This window comes from Haliotis asinina, chromosome 3 (genome assembly GCF_037392515.1).
Source record: "Haliotis asinina isolate JCU_RB_2024 chromosome 3, JCU_Hal_asi_v2, whole genome shotgun sequence".
NCBI classification, from domain to species: Eukaryota; Metazoa; Mollusca; class Gastropoda; order Lepetellida; family Haliotidae; genus Haliotis; species Haliotis asinina.
In genome coordinates, this window is record NC_090282.1 from 21,132,552 (window position 1) to 21,158,436 (window position 25,885).

Below are 25,885 nucleotides of genomic sequence, written 5' to 3' on the forward strand. Positions count from 1 at the left end.
TGAATATGAATTTCCCCTTTTTAGGGACCGTTAATAATTTGTGGCTGGGGGTGATGATGATTTTTTTGTAGTTACAAGAACACCGATTCACATAACTTCTACAAGATCAATTAGTGAACCCCATGGCGAAGTTTTAATCTGTTAAAGACTGGTGTTGACATTCCTATGCGCAAAGCACTCGAATACCAGGATGTGAAAATGTAAGTTGTGATTCCCGAACGTTTGCAATGACAGATAATTTACTGAAGGTCATATGGGCCTGCAAAAATTTGAAACTGCCGGGCCGATATAATAACAACCAGGCGCTGGGACTCGGGGCTTTAGACATATGCACGTGCACCTTCTACCAGGTATTCAGGAACGAACATCGTGACCACTACGTCATCCAACTATCATCCAGTGTCTGGAATCGCCTACATGGTGTAGTTAGTAGTGCAGTTGTGTGCCCCGTCGGAGCGGTTCGATCCCCCAGCGATGTCACAGAAGAAGGCGTTAAAACACAGTACTTATTGTTACCCTGTCTGATGTCTGGCATTACAGGATGACGTTTAGGTTATGAGGCTCCTTTTAATATCATGTGGCTCAGTCGTGATCAGCGTTAAGCTACGAAAAACATTGTTTTACATTAGCTGACGTTATAACATCAGTCAAAGTCGGGTCGTGTATAAAAGTGTGATATACGTGGTTTTATAAACAGAACGTAATAAAAAACTCTCTCTCTCTTGATCTTCAGTTTGAAAGAAAGCGGTCCGAAACGTGTTGAATACTTGTACTGGTCAGCGAGGCCATTGCTGTTTTACAAGGAAAGGTAAGGGAGGGGACTCTGAAGAGCGAAATCTGCACGGTAGTCAGCTAGGTATTTTTATGGATGCATTTTGGTGACTACTCATCACATGTCAGTACCATGCGTTGTGTAGATGGGAGTAGTGTAACCGTGTCAAAGCAAATGCGTGCACTTGCACCCTGAACGTGATAAAGAAGCATTCATCACTGTGGTGTGTTTCGGTTAATCAGCTTCACTATGCAGTAGTACACAGCCGTCTGAATAATAACGTTTTAAGCACTTTTAGCACTGTGTGAACTAGTACCGGTCTGTAAATGTAAATAAGTGAATGTTTGCGTTAATTATTATCGTTTGTTTGTATGTACAGTATTAAAAACTGAACCTTGCGGGGTGTATCATTTATTGAATGACGTCATTGTAAGATGATAAAAAGAAAGTACCTCAAGCGGAAGCACTGAAGTCAGACACCTTGTGAGTTAAAAGTGGTTTTCTGTAAACCACAAAAACCTTAGTCAGTAGTTTCAAGAATGAAAACTCACTCCCGTAATATGTCACAAGTATGTTAGTTTTTCAGTATTACTATATTTATGGGTTTTTCAACATTGCCTTGATTTTTAATTGAAAACCGAGTTTCGTATTCTGTCAGTGTAGTTACTGACGACGGCCTATCACACTTAGCACCCTCCACAACATCAGGCTGAACTAATCCCTTTAATATTGGATAGTTTGCAGAGTCAATCTTTGTGTTAATAGGCGGTGAAAGCAGTACTAGGTATACCCGTGAGGACACACCTCAGTCATACCGTCTACCTTAATTGTCTCATCACCCGAACGTAACATGCATATTTTATGTAAAGAAAGAGAGAGATAATTAACTTGGCGTCGTGGGGGGTACCTGTAATATTGTACGCTGTGTTAGTATGGAGCATACGGACGGTCGGTCGATAAGGGTTGTAGATAGTTGCCGGGAATATTGTATGGTTTTTTGTTGGTTTATTTTTGGTTTCTTTTGTTTGTTAAAATTTAATATAATGCTTGTGGACACAACGCTGTGTCCGTCAATATGTACTATTATCGTGAAAGAACCTATGTTGAAGAAACGGTCTGCTTCCCCCTCCGATTTACATATGAAATTAGTCTTTCTTGTGGCTTAGTATTTTCAAGTGTTCACCCCTCTCGCCGAGGATCCAGGTTCGATTCTCCATGAGAGTACAATGTATGTAATATGTTCTTGCTCGTGTTGTCGCGATGTCAATGGAATACTGGGTATGCATATACTGTTGTTACTGCTACTGCTACTGCTACTGCTACTGCTACTACCACCACCACCACCACCAATACCACCACTGCTACCGCTACTGCTACTGCTACTGCTACTGCTACTACCACCACCACCACCACCACCAATACCACCACTGCTACCGCTACTGCTACTGCTACTGCTACTACCACCACCACCACCAATACCACCACTGCTACCGCTACTGCTACTGCTACTACCACCATCACCACCACCAATACCACCACTGCTACCGCTACTGCTACTGCTACTACCACCATCACCACCACCAATACCACCACTGCTACTGCTACTGCTACTACAACCACCACCACCACCAATACCACCACTGCTACTGCTACTGCTACTACTACCACCACCACCACCAATACCACCACTGCTACTGCTACTGCTACTACCACCACCACCACCACCAAAACCACCACTGCTACCGCTACTGCTACTACCACCACCACCACTGCTACCGCTACTGCTACTGCTACTGCTACTACCACCATCACCACCACCAATACCACCACTGCTACCGCTACTTCTACTACTACCACCACCACCACCAATACCACCACTGCTACTGCTACTGCTACTACCACCATCACCACCACCAATACCACCACTGCTACTGCTACTGCTACTACCACCACCACCACCACCAATACCACCACTGCTACTGCTACTGCTACTACCACCACCACCACCACCAATACCACCACTGCTACTGCTACTGCTACTACCACCACCACCACCACCAAAACCACCACTGCTACCGCTACTGCTACTACCACCACCACCACTGCTACCGCTACTGCTACTGCTACTGCTACTACCACCATCACCACCACCAATACCACCACTGCTACCGCTACTTCTACTACTACCACCACCACCACCAATACCACCACTGCTACTGCTACTGCTACTACCACCATCACCACCACCAATACCACCACTGCTACTGCTACTGCTACTACCACCACCACCACCACCAATACCACCACTGCTACTGCTACTGCTACTACCACCACCACCACCACCAAAACCACCACTGCTACCGCTACTGCTACTACCACCACCACCACTGCTACCGCTACTGCTACTGCTACTGCTACTACCACCATCACCACCACCAATACCACCACTGCTACCGCTACTTCTACTACTACCACCACCACCACCAATACCACCACTGCTACTGCTACTGCTACTACCACCATCACCACCACCAATACCACCACTGCTACTGCTACTGCTACTACCACCACCACCACCACCAATACCACCACTGCTACTGCTACTGCTACTACCACCACCACCACCAATACCACCACTGCTACTGCTACTGCTACTACCACCACCACCACCAATACCACCACTGCTACTGCTACTGCTACTGCTACTCCTACTACCACCACCACCACTGCTACTGCTACCGCTACTGCTACTACCACCACCACCACCACCAATACCACCACTGCTACCGCTACTGCTACTGCTACTGCTACTGCTACTACCAGCACCACCACTGCTACCGCTACTGCTACTACCACCACCACCACCACCAATACCACCACTGCTACCGCTACTGCTACTACCACCACCACCACCACCAATACCACCAGTGCTACCGCTACTGCTACTGCTACTGCTACTACCACCACCACCACTGCTACTGCTACTGCTACTACCACCACCACCACCACCACCACCAATACCACCACTGCTACTGCTACTGCTACTGCTACTACCACCATCACCACCACCAATACCACCACTGCTACCGCTACTGCTACTGCTACTGCTACTACCACCACCACCACTGCTACTGCTACTGCTACTACCACCACCACCACCACCACCAATACCACCACTGCTACCGCTACTGCTACTACCACCACCACCACCACCAATACCACCACTGCTACTGCTACTGCTACTACCACCATCACCACCACCAATACCACCACTGCTACTGCTACTGCTACTACCACCATCACCACCACCAATACCACCACTGCTACCGCTACTGCTACTACCACCACCACCAATACCACCACTGCTACTGCTACTGCTACTACCACCACCACCACCACCAATACCACCACTGCTACTGCTACTGCTACTACCACCACCACCACCACCACCACTGCTACCGCTACTGCTACTGCTACTACCACCACCACCACCACCAATACCACCACTGCTACTGCTACTGCTACTACCACCACCACCACCACCAATACCACCACTGCTACTGCTACTGCTACTGCTACTACCACCACCACCACCACCACTGCTACTGCTACTGCTACTACCACCACCACCACCACCACCAATACCACCACTGCTACTGCTACTGCTACTACCACCACCACCACCACCACCAATACCACCACTGCTACTGCTACTGCTACTACCACCACCACCACCACCAATACCACCACTGCTACTGCTACTGCTACTACCACCACCACCACCACCAATACCACCACTGCTACTGCTACTGCTACTACCACCACCACCACCACCACCACTGCTACCGCTACTGCTACCGCTACTGCTACTACCACCACCACCACCACCAATACCACCACTGCTACCGCTACTGCTACTACCACCACCACCACCAATACCACCACTGCTACCGCTACTGCTACTACCACCACCACCACCACCAATACCACCACTGCTACCGCTACTGCTACTACCACCACCACCACCACCAATACCACCACTGCTACCGCTACTGCTACTACCACCACCACCACCACCAATACCACCACTGCTACTGCTACTGCTACTACCACCACCACCACCAATACCACCACTGCTACCGCTACTGCTACTACCACCACCACCACCACCAATACCACCACTGCTACTGCTACTGCTACTACCACCACCACCACCACCAATACCACCACTGCTACCGCTACTGCTACTGCTACTGCTACTGCTACTGCTACTACCACCACCAACAACACCACCACCACTACTACCGCTACTGCCACTGCTACTGCTACTCTTACAACGTAGCAAGCGTTATCTATGATACATGGAACAAATCTTACCAGACGTTTTTCATATGCATTCATTTGCAAAATGTATTCTAAGTTATTCGTTGACTTGAATGTTTCTTTGGACCCGGAAGTTTAAAAATACTCATGATCAAAATTACGTTTACCATAAAACTTAATAACGTTCTAAATGCAGTATCCGTTTTGCTAAGCTAAGCCAAATGCCAAAAATAACTTCATTCCATACATTCCATTCTCTAATGCCTTCTAACCTTGAAAAGTCATACTCTGCTACAAAACTCACACACAAAACTACTTGTTGTACACTACAGTCCAGAGAAACACGCTGCCTGATTTCCCATCATAATCCCCCATACTGTTGCAGTGTGTGGCCTTACTTTTATATCACGTATTAAATCCACCCCGTCACGCTTTAACCCTGAGATCTCCAGATCCCTATGTTCAATCGACAGGTAAATTGCATTCAAGAGAATACAGGTGGTTTTCAGACAGAGCTGACGGGGGTCTGCTTGTCACACAGAGACATATTTCAATTCTAAGCGATAAACCTTAAAATATTGATAGCGTTAGAATTTCGATGGAGAAAACACAATATACGCTTGTATATCAGATTAAGTGCCCTACGTGGTACGTGGGTACAATGCCTGAAGCCCATTTTGGTGATATTGCTGGAATATCACTAAAAGCAGCGTAAAACACAACTCACTCACCCACTCACAATGGTGACGTCACTGGCCAGTCCTTGAAGGCGGTTCTGACGAGCATACATGGGACCGAGGACCAGTTGCGCCCAAATCTGATTATATCTACCACATTCTGTTTGACTGAAACTTATAAAATGAATAATGATTAACAAATCTAGTAAAAGCAAGATGAATGAAAACGGTTAAATACATATCTGCATATAACGTTTATTGATTGGCAACCGCATAAGTTTTGTAGACATTTCAAGCCAAGTTACAGTGTGGATGCATTGCTTTGGTGTCAGGAAACAGATTCTTCAGATAAAGGTAATGTTATAAATTTTACTTACGCGTTCACAGTAGTATAATTTATGTTTACGACTGCGACGTGTCATAGTCTTTAGAGGGAATTTTTTAAACAGCTAGAAGTAATAAACCGTGGTTCTTATAGATATAAAATCCACTTTTGACTTACAGTAAAACGTTACAGTAAGGCAATCGATAATCTTGTACTGGAGTGAGTGAGTGAGCGAGTGAGTTTAGTTTTACGCCGCTTTCCAGCAATATCACGGCGGTGGACACCAGAAAATGGGCTTCACACATTGTATCCATGTGGGGAATCGAACCCAGGTCTTCGGCGTGACGAGCGAACGCTTTAACCACTAGGCTACCCCACCGCCCTTGTACTGGATATTACAACAATGGCTGTCCAATGAAGCTGTAAACGATCGTTGTGCCTTGACCACTTGGCATATGTACGTCCACATGTACCAGTCGTGGTCTTTATATATCTAGTAATGGTGAATAAGAGAAAAGAAGAACAACAAATTCCTGAAAAACCCCTGAAGACCTAATGTCTTCGAGCCAGGCGACCAGTTCGATGTGTCAATCCGATATACCAGAAACTTCTAATGACACCCATGATGTCACGTTTTGTGCCAGACTGCATGTTATAAAGGACGGCTTCGGTGGTGAGAGCGCGATGATGTGGGCGAGAGACTCACAGCGGGACCGACCTTTTTCACGTTTAGATCGAGGTAGCTGGCAACTATACAGATTAAACTCCATTATCCAACTTCACTATAAGGAACTCCATAAACTATTCCAGTAAGACCGTGCCAGATCACACAAAGCATGATTCACACGGACATTTTTACACAATACCTACCACAATTAGTCGCAAGTGGGTGGTTTTGTCGCTTTTGAACAGAACCTAATACGATAAAATGGTCGTATGCCCTGCAGGTAGAAATACGGCCTTAATGTGTAGACGATGTTTCAACTCTATGTCTAATATCTGCTGTCGACTCACTGACACGCTTGTATAACTTGGACGTGATCCACAAAAAGATGCCAGGGCTTGCAAGAGTCATGGTGTTGTGTGACCAGTGCTAGAAATCTACCCTTGAGGTGTAAGTGGTTGGCCTGCTTGAGAAGAGTAGCCTAAGGGAGCATCGTTTTGAAATACATATGAAATGTATATCGAAAGTCCCTCGTTATTCGAAATGAATTACCCCAAATCGTCAAGGTAACTAATGGTATTGCCATGCCTTAGCCTTGTCCCTTTGGACAAAGCTATGTTAGCATTACTGTGAGACGTTTTCATTTAAGACCATTAGCTAGAACTGAATTTCAGTGATGGGGGTATAGTTGTGCTCCTATCCTCCGATTTCTTTGACTTGTTATGCGTACAGTGGAGGACACTGCGCCCGTCACTCACACCACTCATAATTTTGAAAAAAAAATGTTGTCATTTGAACAAACAGTTCTAAGTAACTGAAAGATTTTCACGTTTTCTATGTTCGCGCTGAACTATAAATCGATCGAAGAAGCACAAATGACAGATTTACGGTGGTCTGGTCCTAAGAGCACTTTCTGAGACAATGCCTGGAAATTCTACACCCCCTACGATGTAAAAACAAATATTCACCTTTCTGTTATCACTTCGGTTGGGGACATGGTTGGCTGACCTACAATATCAGTCAACTCTTGCAGCGGGTAAACTTCTTTTCCATGTTTTACTATTGACCCCCTCAATGTATATACAACAGCGTTCCGCTACATGTTTGTTGTATGGGCGCTCACGTTCGACTTGTGACTTAAAGTAGCTCCTCTTTGTGGCCCATGCAGTTGAACAGTTCAAGGTTAAATCTAGACCAAAAAGTATAGGTTCCTTAGAAATTGTAGACGGATGCACTGCGATCTGTAAATAATGGAGACTGGGTAAAAAATTGTCGAATGAAGACATTAGTATCACGCTGTTCATGTATGATGGTCTTCATGCATCTCTCGTATAGCTGAAATTTCATTGCATGCAGTCAGGCGTTATACGCTTCGTATATGAAACACTTTAATATCTCACACATACACGTGCGTACATGTCCTATATTTATTGTCCGCTTCGAATAATATTTACAATGTCAGCTAAATTCTCGTCCATCATTAGAGGATATAGACCCATGAAGGTTCCGGGGTAGAATAGGCCTTCAGCAACCCATGCTTGCAATTAAGGGGGACAATGCATGTCGTAAGAGGCGACTAACTGGATCGGGTGGTCAGGCTCCCTGACTTGGTTGACACATGTCATCGGTTCCCAATTGCGCAGATCGATGCTCATGTTGTTGATCACTGGATTGTCTGGTCCAGACTCGATTATTTACAAACCGCCGCCATATGGTTGGAATATCGCTGCGTAAGAACTAAACTCACTCACTCACTCATTGGAGGATACATAATTTTTATCGTTAAACCCGCGTATGTCCGAGTTTGAATTGATGTTCATCAACCCACGCTTGGTGTCATCATTGCGGTCAAGAGTCAGTACCGTATCCCAGTTGCTTAGATCGATGCTCACACTCTTCATCACTGGATTGTCCGGTCTAGATTCGATTATTTACAGACCACCGCCACAAAGTTAGAATACTGAGTGTGACGTTAAACAGCTAACAAACACATTTTGTGCTATCAGTATGTGTTGTAACAGCAACACTTGTTTTCGTGTTTTTCTAGTTCTACAGTTTGTCAATAACAGAATTATGACGTCCACAATATTACTGTCAATACAATAAACAAGGGGAGTGGTAAAATGCCACAACACCCGTTTGGAGCAAGCGCTTTATGACGTACGTGCGACACTAACAAATCATACAAACAAATTCCTGACCTTTCATCTCAAGGGTCTTCAATAGCAGTTCCTTGATCTCATATACCAAAACATTTCAATCTGTCATATAACATAATAAACGGGGCCTACTTAAAGGCTCACCTATCTTCTATATTTACATATTGGAGCGGATTAAATGACAACAAAATGGCCTGGTATGTATGGCCTGTAAACAGGGAGGTTACATTTCCCCAGTCTGACAACGGTAGACCACTGAACCGCGAGAAGTACAAACAGTATTCCGATCAGTGCGTCTGGCCTGTATTCATCGTCTGTGTGTATCTTCAGGGTTGATGGCGTCTGACGACACAGAGGGCTGTTCGTTATTTATTGATGTTAATTTGACGCAGAAAACCGGAACGCTGACTAAGGAAGTAGGGATCGTAAATATATAAATATTTATATACACATGTATGTTGTATATTCCACCAATACTACTATACTTATTGCATGGAGAAATATGTATGTATATTGTATACATTATATATTTTCCAATGTAACAATGGAAAAGTAGGATCGAGCTTAAACCGTTATGATGACGTCATGCATTTGATTCCTACCCAGATATTCACTGTACGTAAAAAACAAAAAAAAAAACAGGGAAACTGGCACAGATGTAACTTGTACTGCAAAATTGTAGATATGTAATTATATTAACAATGGCAGGGTTTTAGTCTGAGAAATCACACGAAAATGGTTCCTGAAGAAACTTCAGGTTCATAAACTACTGCTACCTCCACAACCAACAGATTCTGATGGTTTGTTCACTACATATTGTATATGGGCTTCTAATTCTGTGAGTATCAGTGTAATAGAAGAGCTGACTGTCATGTTAAACAGCATGTTCGACAAAGTGTGGGCGGTGGGGTTGCCCAGTGGTTAAAGCGTTGGCTGGCCACGCCGAAGTCGAGGGTTCAATTCCCCCATATGGGTATATCGTGTGAAGCCCAAATCTGGTGCTACCAGCCGTGATGTTGCAGGAATATTTGTAAAACCATACTCACTCTCTTGATTGCCTTAGGAACAGCAGCCTTTTAGCGTCACGTCGCTATTGCTAGATTATTGCCACGAGCTGACATAGCCTCTCCCTGTGTAAACTGGGTCCACAGTTTTGGTTGGACTTCACCAGCCGATGCCTGCCGTTGTCATGGCTGACCTGATGTATGTATTCGAAATGCGATGGTCGATGCTTATGATATCAATCCCTCGGTGGTTTGGCCGGACTCATTTATTTACAGACAGCCGTCATATAGCTGGAATATTGGTAAGTGATACGTTAAAAAACTTATAAACACGCTCTCCTTAATTGGCTTGTTAACACCGTAATATAACTACATTTATGTCTTCTTTCACAACAGGATACTACGTTGATATGCGCGTAATGACTGCCGCCTTAGTAGACTTAAAATTTGTATAAAGTAGTATTTGGGAACTGATTCCTAAAGACATTAGTTTCGTCCTAACTCATATGTTCTAACACAAACTTCGACTGCCTTGGGTGGTATTGTGAAAATATATAGAGAATACATTTAGTTCAGTGCTAAGATGGTGATATGAATATGTCGAGTTGGCCATGATGATATTGTGAATACGTGGATAATATGGTATTATGAGTATGTCGAGTTAACTTCTTTAACTGAGTGGCAATTTTATAAGTTAGATAGCCAGGTAAGGACAAACTTTATGAATGAAAAACTCATGTTCGATACAGATTCTCGTGTCGTTGTCAAAACTGTATAATACAAGAATCTGTATCTAAACTTCACACCCAGTGTTATTAACCTTTTTAGCAGTGGAAAGTACTTACTATCTGGTTTAAAATAGATGGCAAAATCCCTTAGCAGGTAGCATCATTCTTTCGCATTGTTGTGAATTCCTCCCCGACAGTCCCATTTTTGGGGAAAATTAAAATATCAGTACCGATAAGTTTACGAGTGAAAGTGCACACGTGGAGATCTATCCTTTGGAAACGCTGACTAACTGATGAACGTGAGCAGTTTCACTAAAAATACCACGTAGCAAGTTGTTGCTGCTGTGTTTTTTTTTTCAGATTGCAAAATAAGATTTTGAATACCAAATTTGCTACCTCAAAGAGTTAATTTCGAACTCAAAATGTCGGGATGGCTAAGATGATATAGTGCGTGTGTCGAGTTGGCTAAGATGGAATCGTGAGAAAGTTAAGATCGTAATATGACTGATATAGGAATACATCTCGTTTGTTTTGAGCTGATATGAGCAAATTGAATTGGCTACGATGGTATACTGAGTATGTACAACTGACCACGGCAGCACTGTGAGATTGTTGCGAAGATGACATTATGAGTAAATCACCCTGGCGAGATGGTTATGTGAGCAAGTCCAATTGGCTACGATGGTATTTTGAACATGTCCAGTTGAGAATGTCATGTCGATTAAAAGTTGATGTTATCATGCATTTAACCGTGTCAGTGCACTCTGGCGTTGGGTTCGACTCCACAATATCCTGGATTGTGATCTGTTGTCAGTATATCCAAATTAGTTCGTGAACACGGACGGATGTTGAGATGTAGTGAAGATACACACATTATAAGGATAGATTTTAACTGAGATACACTGGCAAGTCCCTGCAAGACTGATAAAGGTGGTGTATCCGTCCACACCATCCCTTCCTATTAGTAATATTGCTGGACGCATGTAGTAAGTCAGTCAAGAGGCATTACAGTGCAGCCGAGTTGATTGTTTAATGAAGACGCCTTCCGTTACAGTTAACCAAGTGAGAAAATGGCCATTTAAGATTGTTCCAATTTGTCATACTACGGATTTATGTCAGTTCCACACGCGATACGCGGTAATATGAAACACCGCACGTGTCTAAATGTATTTTTAGTTCCTATTTACATATTTATGTTGTCCGTTAATGGAAGTTAAATATGTGTATGATTTTGAAACAAATTCTCCCTCGGTGGTCGAGTTAATAAGACGCCACTCTGTTTCTTGTTAATTCTTTTTGTCTTGATGAAGTTTGAAGGAAAGTGATACACGTTGTTCTCTCAACATTTGTCAAGACATATACCGATTTATTTTCATGTGTTAGAGATAGTAACGTTTTCCAGAATACAAATGTGCTTATTCTTTGTTGCGGTGAGGGGTGGTTGGGTAGTCCAGTGGTTAAAGCGCTGGATCGTCAGGCCAAATACCCGGGTTCTGTTCCCCACATATGTGCAATGTGTGAAGCTCATTCCTGGTGTCCCCCGCCGTGATATTGCTTAACTGTTTCCAAAAGCGGAATACAAATGAACTGTCTGTAGATGCACTTCCATACTTCATTTTGTCTGAAATGAAACCAACAATGAATGTTTATTCGTCAGTGGTGTAGTGTAGATATGTTTTGAACCTCATGGTTCAAAAAGAATTCCCTCGTCACACCGAACACCCGGGTTCGTTTCCCAAGGTGGGTACAATGTGTGAAGCCCATTTCTGGTGTTGCTCTGGTGTTACACGATATCGCTATGTTAAAGCTCACTCATTGTTTTGGCCCATCCACTTTTGAAAATTCTGAAAACAGTCTGCCAGAAACGCTCAAATGAACGTCGAAACAGTGTCAAACCAGCGACTATTTTAAGCTAAGTAACGTTTTGTTCACGTTTGTCGATCGGTTAAGCAATGCGATCCAGTTCATGCACGTGGTGGGTTAGTGAGTGAGTCATTTTGTGAGTGCGAGGCTTGTAGTGTAGTTTTACATAGATCAGTTTTTGTAGCGCAGGCCTCTCCATCAGTGCATAGCTGAAACTACTGAAAGGATTCAAACCTTTGCTCGGTATTGTCTTAACCTACTGTGTGCGTGCGTTCTTTAGTTGTTCAAATATAGCTAGGATACTTTTGTTTTGTTTGACGATTAACCAGTCACACCATCAGAAGCCGGAAGTGATCTGCAAAATCACGAATTGAACCTTGGTCGTTGGAATCAGTTACATTAAAATGCGCATTTTCAGAATTGACAATAGCTCTGAAAATTATTGCGGTACCGGAATATGAAATACGAGTAGCAAGGGTTTTTGTCACGGTCTTAACACACGACTTACGTTAGGCATGCCTGAGTCAGTAGGGAGAGACATTAGGGACATGTTTTGTATAGAATGGGAGGGGGAGTGAGCATTAGCATACAGTTATGGCTCCCTGATGGAAGTTCTTTGTACGAGGAACAAAGCGTGCGGGTACACACAGATCCCGACTGAACATTATGCCTTGTTGACAAGTATGTATACTTCTTTCTCAGGCAAGGTGAATTTCAAATGCATGCACATTTTAAAGAACCAAATTGCTTGTAAATCTGTGTATTTATGACACAGCTTGTTTGAAAACAGACTCGCCGAATCCATGAACATGGAATTATTTTTATGGGTATTTTGTGGTCGGATTATCCATTGTTGTATTAAACCAGGTCAAGTAAAACACACATAAATAACTTCAAAAACAGTTTCTGAAATAAACTAGCACAATTTTGTCTTGTGACCCACAGTTTTGAAACATGTTTTATCAATACAAAGAACCATTCATGTAATCGCTTAACAATGTGAATGATCGGGTCTTATCTTTATGACGGTCCAAATATAACACTTCTCTATCAACCATAATAACAACGTCCGAGTCTTCGAGGAAAAAAACACAGTAATTACCGTACTGTTTTATCACCCATTAAGCCTAAGCACAAAATTCCTCAGTTAATCGATTGCCCAATATCGGCAATTTCGGATGACCTGAGACGTCGAACCCTCGCACTGCATTGTTGATCGGTCAAGATTTACGAATTCTTTTTGTTGAAGTTGTGTCGCCCATAATACCATCGGAATATAATGAAATGAATATTGGTCTGTCGGTCAGCGCGGCTCAATGCATGGGGAGTCAAGCCTCGTTCTGGTGACAGGCGCTGTATTGGTATGTCCGAGGGAGATTTATGAACTAATATCCGGTGTCTACATAACCTCTGACCGTGTTTGTTGGGGTAATATTTACATCAACACTGACAGGGTCAGTCATGGCCGGGTAGGTTATAGTAAGCAAGACCGTCTCATCTGTGCTCCTTATTACTGCTTCAGCTACAATGGTTTCCACAAATCGTGAGTATTTGATACTCTGTTTATTGTTGATTTGATACCATTATGCAAATACGCATATTATACGATGTTGATGTATGTCGGTTTTATTTGACATCAACAGATTTGCATGTAGAACAATCCATGTCAATATCAGTTTTACAATGTATTCCCTAGCAGGTATCAGTGTGTTATATCAGTGACGTGAACTCATTACAAATGACACCGTGGCCTATTGGAGAGACTGTAGTGTAATGTTTAGTCGTTGATTACAAATAATTTTGATCGTAACAAACTAGCCCATATAAATTGAAAAGGATCCCAGAGATTCAGCACACAAGGAAATCTAGATTTGCTTGAGTTAAGGCTTCAGCATTGCAGAGAGGGCTGGGCAGTAGGGAAAATAATGTGGGATTGTGAGGCGGACCAGAGAGACTGCTTTCCTGAGAGCTACAGGTCGGAGGTTCCGCGTTATACTAGAACACGTTTAAATGGTACATGTTCCTTCCCAGCATGACAGGATAAACCAAGGACTGCTTGGTCGGTTCAGAGTCAGTTTTCCCGAGTCTGAGTGGGGTAGCCATGTTAATCTCGGGCTTGTTATCTTTTTGAGCAGCGGGGGAGTTGGGGTAGCCTAGTGACTAAAGCATTCGTTCGTCATGCCGAGGACCCAGGTTCGATTCCCTGCAGGAGTACTGTGCGTGAAACCCATATCTGGTGTTACCCGCCGTGATGTTGCATTATTGCTAAGAGCGGCTTAGAACCGTGCCTCCTCACTAGTGAGCAGGACTATAACTCTATCGGAAGTTACTACCAGCACCAACTACTCGCACCCTAGTGTATGTAATAATACTGAACAAGACGTTAACTTCTATAGCCTTACTCTTTACTGTATATCACAGAAAACCTTGTAACTAGGAGGACAAGACGGGTTACATTACTAATTTGCAGCAATAAAGGTTGTCGGTCTTTCTTGAACCACAGATAACATGACATATCTGCGACGATCCTGTGCGATATTATGTGGAAGTAAATCAGTACGATATCTCTTTCTTAGGAAATTTATCGTAAATATAATGTGCGCGTGCGTGTGCGTTGGTATTCCTGCAATATACGAGGCATGTAGTGAATCGAGTCTGAACCAGACAATCAATTGGTTGTTATAAAGGGCAACAGTAATCGCCGTCGGGGAACATTGGCATGCTCATGTCAACTAACTCACCAAACCTGACCACCTGATCCGTTCTTCAATCTTAAAATAAACAAAGGTCAGTAATGATACAAGAATAATTCTATGATCGGTCATGACGATGTATTCAGAAAATCAGTATACAGACGAATGAAACCCAGATTGCTGAAATTATGAAGAATATAATGTTAAAGTTGGGGTCATTTTTGACATATTTTCATCGTTAAACGGGCAGTACAGTTTCCCCTCTTCGTGAAGCTGCGTCCGGTAGTCTTAATTCCCTCGTCGGCGGGGTTATCACGACCTCGCGGGGAATAATGGATCAAGGGTGCTTGAAATACCTTGAATCATAAACTAACTCGCTGACTCTTCCAATCACAGTGGCCATACAGACGGCGCCCCTGACGCCACAGGTCACGTGTGCTATACGTCACGTCAGCTCATCGGATGCCCTCGACCATCGATAAGTGTGTGCACTGCAGTAAACCATTTCCTGTATTTGTTAATATGTCAGTATGAAATTCCAACAATCCATTTTACATTGTCTAAGGGGTATCGTCCCCAGTATGCCACCATGTTGAATATATGGAGGGGGGAAGCTAAGCGTGGTTGGGGCGTTGCCTTGTCGTGCCAAAGACCCTAGTCCGTTGCTTCACGGTTTCAATATGTGAGGCACGTCGTGATGATTTCTCCCAGTATTCATAGACTCTTTCAGTGTCATACAGAACTATATTCGCATCCAGACAACATTCCACCTAGACATTCATGTACATAAATCAACATTCTTAAATTACATAAACATGAATTATTCATAAGGTGATATGGAAACCCACACACAGTGCACCGGCATCGAGATATATCCCTGTTTCTGTGACAAACTGTTGGGGTATAAACATTAGCTGGAACTAGACATCCTCACACAGTCGGTTTGGAAGTGGGTGTTTGCACAAGGCGCTTGTGAAGAGGCACTTGGTCTTAATTAATCCGGACTGTCGATCTGGCCTCTCATAATACAAGGGGCAGTAAATATGATAGGAGGAGAACTCACATTCGAGTGTTAATGTCCTTTAAAGTGAGCGAGGGCCTGTAGATTCAAGAGGTTATGTTCCGGTTAGTCAAGGTTGTCTGTATCTGGTGAACCAGTGATTGATAGCAAGGACATCAGTTCTGGCCCTTATGCATGAAGCTATTATGGGTCTGCTGGAATACCAAGTATTCACACAAGGAATATGGCATGGGGTTTCAAATTTTAAAACCAGTATAATTTGCAGTTTAAATGTTTATTGACTGTTTGGTGATCCGAAGTGTTGGTCAGACTTACCATATGTGGACAATGGGTGGAGCATAATTTCTGGGCTCCACCTCCGTGATATATCTGGAATATCGCAGAAATTGAATTTGTCAAGCTGTAGGCGACAACCTGTTTCACTCATATTTCAAATGGAATGTTCTAGAGGGCCTGCCCATATATGCAAACTGGGGCCATTTGTCAGGTCGTGGTTCATCTAATACTGGTTCATCAGTAATTCATGAAATGATTATTTTGGGACATAGTCACATAGTTTAAGATCCTAGAGATCCAAGATTTCTAACAAAATGTACTTTTACCTATATTGTACTCTAATCATTTCGCAACAAGATGAAATACCTGCGTGTGGACTGTGTCGAAACAATCTCTGCTGTGTTCTCTCACCCAATGTGCCGCTCCTGCTTGAATCCCCAGTCAAACTGTGCGCAAGGTCAACTAGAACTTCGAAGCTAAATAACGTTATAGTACAAGATTTGCCAATATCCACTATTAAACCTGAGACGTTCATGTTTATACTTAGCCCCATTCCTCCTCTACACCTATTCTATGGGTCGGTTGCTCAATACCTGAATACCTTGGAATGTTCGATCCGTGTCTTGTCAAAGCTTTTGAAACGTACCACTGCGGACACTTCGGCCTCCTGTTTGCCGTACAAGACACATCGCTGCAATAAAGATTGGAGTACTATTTATTCCAGATAACAACCAAACCATTCATCTGGTCGGCAGGAAAAGCCAGGCTCGCAAATTGATCGATTTCTGTTAGAATCAATGGTTCCATGTCGCTGTTTACATTACTTCTGTAAAACACGGCCATAACGTGTAATGAAACACATGTCAGACGCCACCAGTTACCTCCCTTCCTTGAGTACAGTATGGTTATATTTTCGGTCGTGTGTTACGTGTCTTTTTGTGAGATACATTATAGGCCATTATCAATAAGGTCATGATAATGAAACTCTCAGGTGTTTGCTTTAGGAAGACAGAGTTTGTTTTGCCATTGTCATCTGCACGTGTGTCAAGTGAGAGGTATTAGTTGAAATAGCCTGGTGGTAATTTATGACGGGTTAGGTAAATCTTTGAAGGCTAAATACGTTGACCTTGGATTATATTATATTCATAGGAACGAAAACATCCGCCACTCAGCGATTGTAAAATCGATTTGGTGATCAAGTATCAGCTACAAGAAAGAAATAAAGGAAGTATAACGTTATGTTTGATAATCGCTCAAAATACAAAGTTATGGGTGAGTATGGTTTTACGCCGTTTTTTGCAATATTCCTGCAATACCACGGTGGTGAAAACCAGAAACGGTCTTCACACGTTGTATATATGTAGTGAATCAAACCCGAGTTTTCGGCGTAACGAGCGAACGTTCACATGTTGGGGGGAATTGGGAGGGGGCACTCCTGGGCTCGTAATATCTCTGTGGAGTTGCCATGTTAATTTATGTCAGTATTCGGGAATCGCATGCTAGTAGTTAATGCTGCAAATGAGAAACTTTAAAGTTCATTGAATATGTGCAATTGTTATAAAGCATAGCTTGCGTAAGGTTCAAAGGGTCCGCGATTCTATGCACTTGGTTTACATCGCCCAGGGTCCCGTTCCTCAACGCGATCGTGGCGGTAAGTTGATCGTAACTCCCATACTTTAACATAGACTTACGACTGTCGTAGCACTGTGACGATCGTAACTCCCATACTTCAACATAGACTTATGACAGTCGTAGCGCTGTGATCGCATTGAGGAACGGGGTCCAGGCTTGTACAGGCCATCAAGCCTGATTACAACCAACCAGCCGAATTAGCATAATATTTATCAAGAAATCAAAACTAGAAACACCGGGGACGCCCAAGAACCCAAAGGTTTTGGTGTATGACGTTTGTTACTCGCTACGTGCAGTTCTAATGTTTGTGATTTTATCAAGCGGAGCTGGAGAGTCAAACAATGCCATACAGATGATGTCTCTTAATGGTACTGATGTTCAAATTCTGCCAACATATTTTGAACGTGAAGAAACCTCTGAGGGCAAATCAGTGTAACCCAGAAAAGCAACTTGTTATGAATACGTATTTTGGATGAATTTACTGTTATGATATAATTTCACCAACTCGGATATCTGCCGTGTGTTCAATTTGGATGGAGCAACTTTCTTCCTTTTAACGGCCATTTAGAACCCCAATGTTGATCCACCACCATTATCACCCCTGATACCGACACAATGCTCGTACACTCAGTGACATATCTATCGGAGTTATTGTCATCTCAGTGTCAGAGTGACCTCTGTTCTTGTCTCAGTACATAAACTCCGCGTCTAATTTAAACCTCCTGCTGTGGGACATTAAAAACGTAATTAGCGGACACGTGTCTTCTGTGTTGATGGCCTAAATACCTTTCCTGGAATAAGGGACCTGGAGGCACATTTGACAACAACCTGTAACGTAACTGCATATAAATCGCAATATGATGGACATTAAAGCATGCTGTTTTGATAATTTAAGGACAGCAAAGTTCCGTGTACACAAAATTGCGTCTTCCAGACATCCAAACTGTGATTGGACGCACGCACAATGTAATTTACATGACGAGTCAAATAGGATGCTACTTGCATTATATATAAATGGAAATATTTCATTGTGTGTTCCATATTGCCGGCGTATCTACTATGAGAAAGTTCTGTGTGTCGATGATTAATTTTCAAGTTGACATTGAAATCTACATCCGGAATAGGAACTCTTAGAACGTGTGATGATTTGGCATTAGTAAAGTGTTAGACATCGAGGAGTGCATGCGTCTCCTGCCTTGATTCCCCAAAACTGATACGATAAAGGTGTAGAACATTCGTGGACCAAGGTAAGTCCCTAGAAACAGGTGATATATTCTACTGTGCTATAGGTTCTTTAATAAAATGGTTGTTTAATAGGTTAAAGATTTGCAGATGACCCTAAGCCATGTTGTTTTCAGCTGTGGGACATGGAATATGAATATGACAGTAAACGTACTATCACGAAGCTTGTTTAAGCCTAGACAACCCTCTGTATATCTGAGTGAAAACTTTGGTTATGACGAATAAAAACCCTTTGGGTTATGCATATGAACCACGCCTTAATACCCCAGTGAATACGGTTAAAGTAATTACGTAGACTGAATTTAATTACTTGAGGCAGCATTAATAGGGGGTGCGAAGTCGATCTCTGTCTAGATCTATCCAGGCAGGTTTTAGTGAGTATTCCATCCCAGATATTCCATTCAGAACCAACAGTGCAAAGTGTCCGTATATCAGATACTCAATAACATGCGGGATCCAGAAAACGAGCAATGTCTTTGGTCAATGTAAATTACGTAATACAAACATAATCAATTTTCCGCTGCACATTCGTAAAGACTGTCAGTTACAAGTGATAATTTCCGGGACTGGAATAGTCAAAGACACCTGTCAGTATAACACGGTTATATAATATGTAGCGGTTAGGTTACGCGCCAGTCTGTACATATGTCAGTGTGATAAGGGTTGAGTAACATTAATTGCTCGCTACATCGAATTCTCAGGTTCGAGTCCTTATATGGATACAATGTGTGAAGCTTATGTATACCCACTGTGACATTGATGGTGTATTGATAAACTCGCTTTCTAACAATAATGCGCAAGATACTATTCACCTAGTGAGCGCCGATAGTGACACATTAATATCCCAGGCTATGAATCAGTGTGGTCTCGATTGTCATTCTCAGCTCCTTGAGAAGTATACAATTCAACCTACGTTTGTGCATGGACGCGTAATGATTTGCCTTTACTGCCTTACGTCATTCAGCGTAGGTTCAACCTCCATATTTCCCCTTTCCTTTTCGTATCTAAGTTTCCATGTTTCAAATTCAACACTAATCCTGATATTACACACAGGGCATGACCACTTCGACAATGTCTATTTAACTCAGTCTCTGGAGAGAACTGGCAGAGCCACATCTCATATCGAATGTCCGCCCATAGGGCATGGACTGTTTTTCCGACTTGACTTCTACACAACGACACACATCTGTGAATACCCAGGAATCAATGGCTCCACCTGGCAGTGTGTGTTTACCATTGTGTGACATTCAGTCTCGCCTAGTGTAGCACCAGTAATGATGTGGGGAAGTGTCAGCTGGGGAGGATGGAGCCACCGCGTGTCGGGTGTGTCAGAGACCTATGGTCGTTTAACACTGACTGTTGACACTGACTGTTGACACTGCCTGTGGATGCTGACAAGGTTAGTGCTGATTATATTCACCTTCAACCTAGTGTTGAGCATATTCAACTTAAATGTATTGCTGATCATAGTCAACTTCAGCCTAGTGCTTATCACATTGAACTCCAACGTAGTGCTGGTCATATTCAACTTCAGCCTAGCTTCAGGGATTAGGTAACTCACAGTATTGTGATTTGTGATTTGTGTGTAACGTTTCCCAAAACATTGATACTTTTCTTGTGAGATGTTATGGTGTAGCAGGACTTCTGTCATGCGCCAAACACATACGTCCTACAAACTGCATAAGTGCTAAATGTTACTAGTGAGGCATGCTAAGCCTCTTATCAAACCCCAGGTGTTGCCATCAGTTTTCATCGCTGTTTTACCTTTACGCCCAATGGAATCTGAATTCTCAAAAAATCGAGACTGTTTTTGTCTGGTGTATATTCACTATTCGGAGACATTATAAGAATGTAATTGTGCTCATAGTCGTACAAATGATAATTTTTTGTAACATGTCGGATTACCATACGTGTACTGATTTGGATGACAAATTGGTGCTATACAAGTTGGCTTTAGATATCTAGACGTGAACTCGAGTATTTGGTTTATCTGTCAAGAAATAGGGATTGCCATCTTTGATGTGTATTTTTTGCTAAATAATTGTGTTGTTTGTTTTTTCTGTTGAGTCCTAGTTCTCTTGCTGTCCAGTGTTTATAGAACATATGTACGTGTGCATCATTATACTGTATGAATAACGTCTATCTACCATTTACAAAACTAGATTGTTTCTATTGAATATCGTTAAGACGTTACGATGACGGAACTGACAGAACCCTTATTTGCCACGGTCCAGTGTGTCTTTCGTGACGCTTGATAATATTGTTCCTCATTGTAGAGACCATACCCAGTATCTGGGCAGGCAGGGGTAGTACAAAGGCCCCAACCCTGGTCGATATAACTCCATATGTCTTCGTGCAAGACGCAGTATCTCCACTATCTAAGGAAGTAATTTTGTAGCTATGATTAATTTATTTCACAATTAGTGTTATTCTTTGCGTAACATGTGTTACTTGGGTGAGAGTTGTTTGTTCTAGTACACCATGACGTTCTCAATTCATTTACAGACTTAAGTTGGGAAAGACAATTGACATCATAAGTTATTTAGTTTTTGTCTGAATTCGTATTGATCTTAGGGTTTTCCTTACTAAAGGTTTCAGACTTGAACACATGGATTTCAAAGATCAGATCTGCCTTGAGATTGAATGTTGTTCGACGCCGCACTCAGTAACGTTACAACTTAGCATTCAGTCAGAGGAATGAATACTCATGTATTTGGTGGATTAAATCAGAAATAATTAAATTATGACGGTGTTTCTGGAACGTGTGTTTGCATGGTTTTGTCGACTGAGAACTTTTGTAATGTTTTGGTCATATCAGTCTTTCATGTGTATACATACCTGTGTGATCCCAGTGCTTGGCATTATGGAGCCTGGGTCAGACACATCATGCAGTGACTGTTGGCCGTACTGTATGACAGTTGGGGCAGAATCATATAGGGTTAGGTTGACTGGAGTATTGCTAAACGCCACACACTGCAATACTATTGCGGAGATTGTCTGTAGGTAATCGAGTCTTAACTAAATCCAGTGGTCATTGATCTCTCTCTCTATCTCTCTCTCTCTCTCTCTCTCTCTCTCTCTATGTGTGTGTGTCTTCTTACGGCGTTGATATTTGCTTCCGTTTCGTCGTATATCAGTATTGGTGGGTATGTCTATAGAATAAGAATCGTTGTCGACGCTACAGCACCCATAGTCATGATAACATGTTACATCACTTCTCTTGCACATGGCATACACGCCTCTTTAGTATCACACTGCGTCATCCGCCCCTCTGGGTCACCGAAGACGTCAGCTGTCATAACGGGCGTAGTGGGGGGTAACTGTCATTCTTATCAATAACTTCAAACATTCAACATTCAGGAACATCACATCAACATGTACAATCTTATGGGTTTGTAACGTGTATTTTTAATAAACCACACTGACATGAAAAATGAGCCATGTTAATGTCATAAACATAACGCTCCAGCCCTCAACAGAAGCTGTCTGGGCCCGAATATGCTTTCTATGTATAGATTAACATGTCAATATGTAATATTGCAAATGATACGGCGTGTAACTTATTACGATATATTTTATTGGTATGGAATTGAAGAGCATTTTATTGGTGTATTCTGACGCATATTTCTATGACGTCGCGGTGATTTATCAAAGGGAACAATCTAATATTCTGGAGTGTTTGATAAATAGCTTTCATAAATAGCTCACATAGCAAAGATTAATGTACGTCGATTGCTTTATAATTGAGATAAGAGATTAAATCAAACTGGAGACATGGCATTCCTAATTCTCAGACATATGAAGATGGAATAAAGATGTAAATATACCATTTCATTTCCGTCCGAATACATGAATACATCCATACGTCAAGTGGATAATGCCCAGTCTCTGATTTATAAGCAAGACAGACTTTACAGAAAATGCACAGGGTCCGATAATATTCAAAAGTGGAAAGCTAGGCTGAAGGTTTTAACGTATGTCAAGCAATAACACATGTTAAAAGCGGACTACGGTTTTGTATATTTTTTTTCAAAATATCGATAGAATTAGAATTGACTGAAATGATCAGCTGGGGCAGTCACTTTGCCCGAGCGCAACGTCCTTAACATGCCCACGTCCAAACAGCGTGCGTTTCCACATTTTGCTACTAGAGTCAATTGGACTAGCTATGCCTGAAAGTTACTAGTCCACAAAATAAGATGTTTCTTTGATGAACATATTTATCATGGCCATAATCTTGCATGGTTTAACAGGTATTATAACTTAAGAAGTCGGTGAGAGTAATATAATTACAAAACTTGTCACTCGGGCCAGTGACTGTAGAGATGTACTGCCCAACTGGATTTTTTTCTAGCCATGGTTAAGCGGGCCAGTAGCTATTTCGCACACTGCGTCTAAGTCTTGAGTGTGGAATACTGGTGAAAAGACAAAATGACTTGGATACACATCAAGGTACTTATAAAACAGTCGAAAGGCCATGTAAACTGCCGGCCAGTGATAAACACTGCCAGACTGTATACACATGATTTTAAAGGAAAATCAGGTACAATGTCAGTGACCCTCTATATGTATAAAATACAAAACTAATGATCGCTCCCCCTCCCCCAGTACAAGTGTACAAAATTGATGACCCCCCCAGTCCCTTAGTTGGCTGTGGCTAAAAAACAAAACAGATATAATTATTTGATGCACATATCATAGGCTATACTTAAATACGTTATATTAAAGGAATAAAATTTATAGGCTCCATTTATTTCTCAAATTTCTATTGTTAATGATTAATGTTATTGTTTCTATAGAAGTATAGCACTTTGAGACCCGTGAAGCTCCCGGTGTAGAATAGGGCTTCAGCAACCCATGCTTGCCATAAAAGGCGACTATGCTTGTCGTAAGAGACGACTAACGGGATCGGGTGGTCAGACTCGCTGACTTGGTTGACACATGTCATCGGTTCCCAATTGCGCGAATCGATGCTCATGTTGTTGATCACTGGATTGTCTGGTCCAGACTCGATTATTTACAGACCGCTGCCATATGGCTGGAATATTGCTGAGTACGGAGTAAAACTAAACTCACTCACCCACAATAGCACTTTGTCTCTATGTTATGTTTTCCTATGTTCAGTTAACACATATGTGTCCGATGTGGCGTTCTAAATTTTAGCCCGATTCATGGGACCTTTTATGTCACTTAAATGTGTTTAAAAACAAAGAATGTCCCACAACACGCGCCGTGTTCACCTAACTAACCTCTGTAATGGTCACATCCTATTTTCAAGCTTATACTTTCTTCTCCCCGAGAGTTAAAATCACGATGCCCGCGCTCATTATTCTGATGCGTGCTGAGTACAGGGTAACCATGCCCCTTTCCCTCTACTATGAATGATAAGAACTTGTAGCTTAAAAACAGCGTAGGCATCTACACAAAAAACGTCGCTCCATACAAGAAACATGTTGTTATCCGTAAAGTCAATGCTTTATCATTGACTCACCAACTTCTGGAATACAGATCAAACAATGATAAGAATATTTATAGTTTTAATATTTTAGAATATTTTTTTGTACCAAATATGAACCGTGGTTTCATAAATCTGTAATTCTGCTCTTCCACTTAGACGTGATCAATCATCCCATCAGAGAATCACTCAGCTGTCACCCTTCTACATCGTATGTGCTCTATGCTTGTCATGGTGACTGAAATGGCACCTATGCAAACACGCCTGAAGTAAGAGGGTAAAAGCTGGTGGTATCTGCCTTTGATCATTTGAACCCCAGCCTAAATAACTTTATTAACCTTTCCCTATGTAAATATACAGTATAACCTTGATTTATCTTCACACACAATACACAACACACACGCGAACAGACACCCGAACACGCACACGCGCCCACACACAAGCACACAAGCACATGCACACACAATTACCTTCATATGAGTGAATTAGTATAGTTTTATGCCCCAATCAGCAATATTCCAGCTATACGGTGGCGGTCTGTAAATAATGGAGTCTGGGCCAAACATTCCAGTGATCAAAAGCAGGTGCATCGATTCACGTAAATAGGGTACGATGATATTTGTCGACCAAGTCGGCGAGTCTGACCACACGATCCCTTTCGTCGCCTCTTAGAACAAGCACGGGCTGCTGAAGATCAATTCTTATCAGCATGCACATTACACATAGTATATCCACATATTTCTACTCGTAACGGTATTGCTACTGTCTTTAATCCATTTCCGTTTGCTGTACAAGTAACGGGGGCATATACTGTTTGTTTTCCTAACATACAATGGCGATTGATTCAGTAGTGCTACAGCTTGTCATCAAAGCTGCATATATTTGTTTAAACATCTGGCTTTTGCTTCAAAACCAAACTGCCAGGATTTATATATAATAACTGAAAGCTATTATTCAATAAGTAAGTTCGTTAGCGATATTCACATATAGATACACGAAGACGTAACGAGACAGCGGGAACGCTGTGTGGTCTGAAGGTGATTTGGTTTGT

At 42.3% G+C, this 25,885-nt stretch overlaps 1 protein-coding gene across 4 annotated transcripts in view; it reads left to right on the forward strand.

The window, feature by feature from the left end:
• Positions 1 to 759: 759 nt before the first annotated feature.
• LOC137276643 (uncharacterized) overlaps positions 760 to 25,885 on the forward strand; it is a 34,246-nt gene continuing 9,120 nt past the window's right edge. The window contains exon 1 of one of the 4 annotated variants that reach the window (XM_067808256.1): positions 760 to 808. The gene's annotated coding sequence lies outside the window, so the exon portion shown is untranslated. Of the gene's footprint in view, positions 809 to 14,009; positions 14,059 to 19,316; positions 19,385 to 20,714; positions 20,779 to 25,885 lie in introns of those variants that run through there. The other 3 variants (XM_067808253.1, XM_067808257.1, XM_067808254.1) reach the window with 3 other exon arrangements.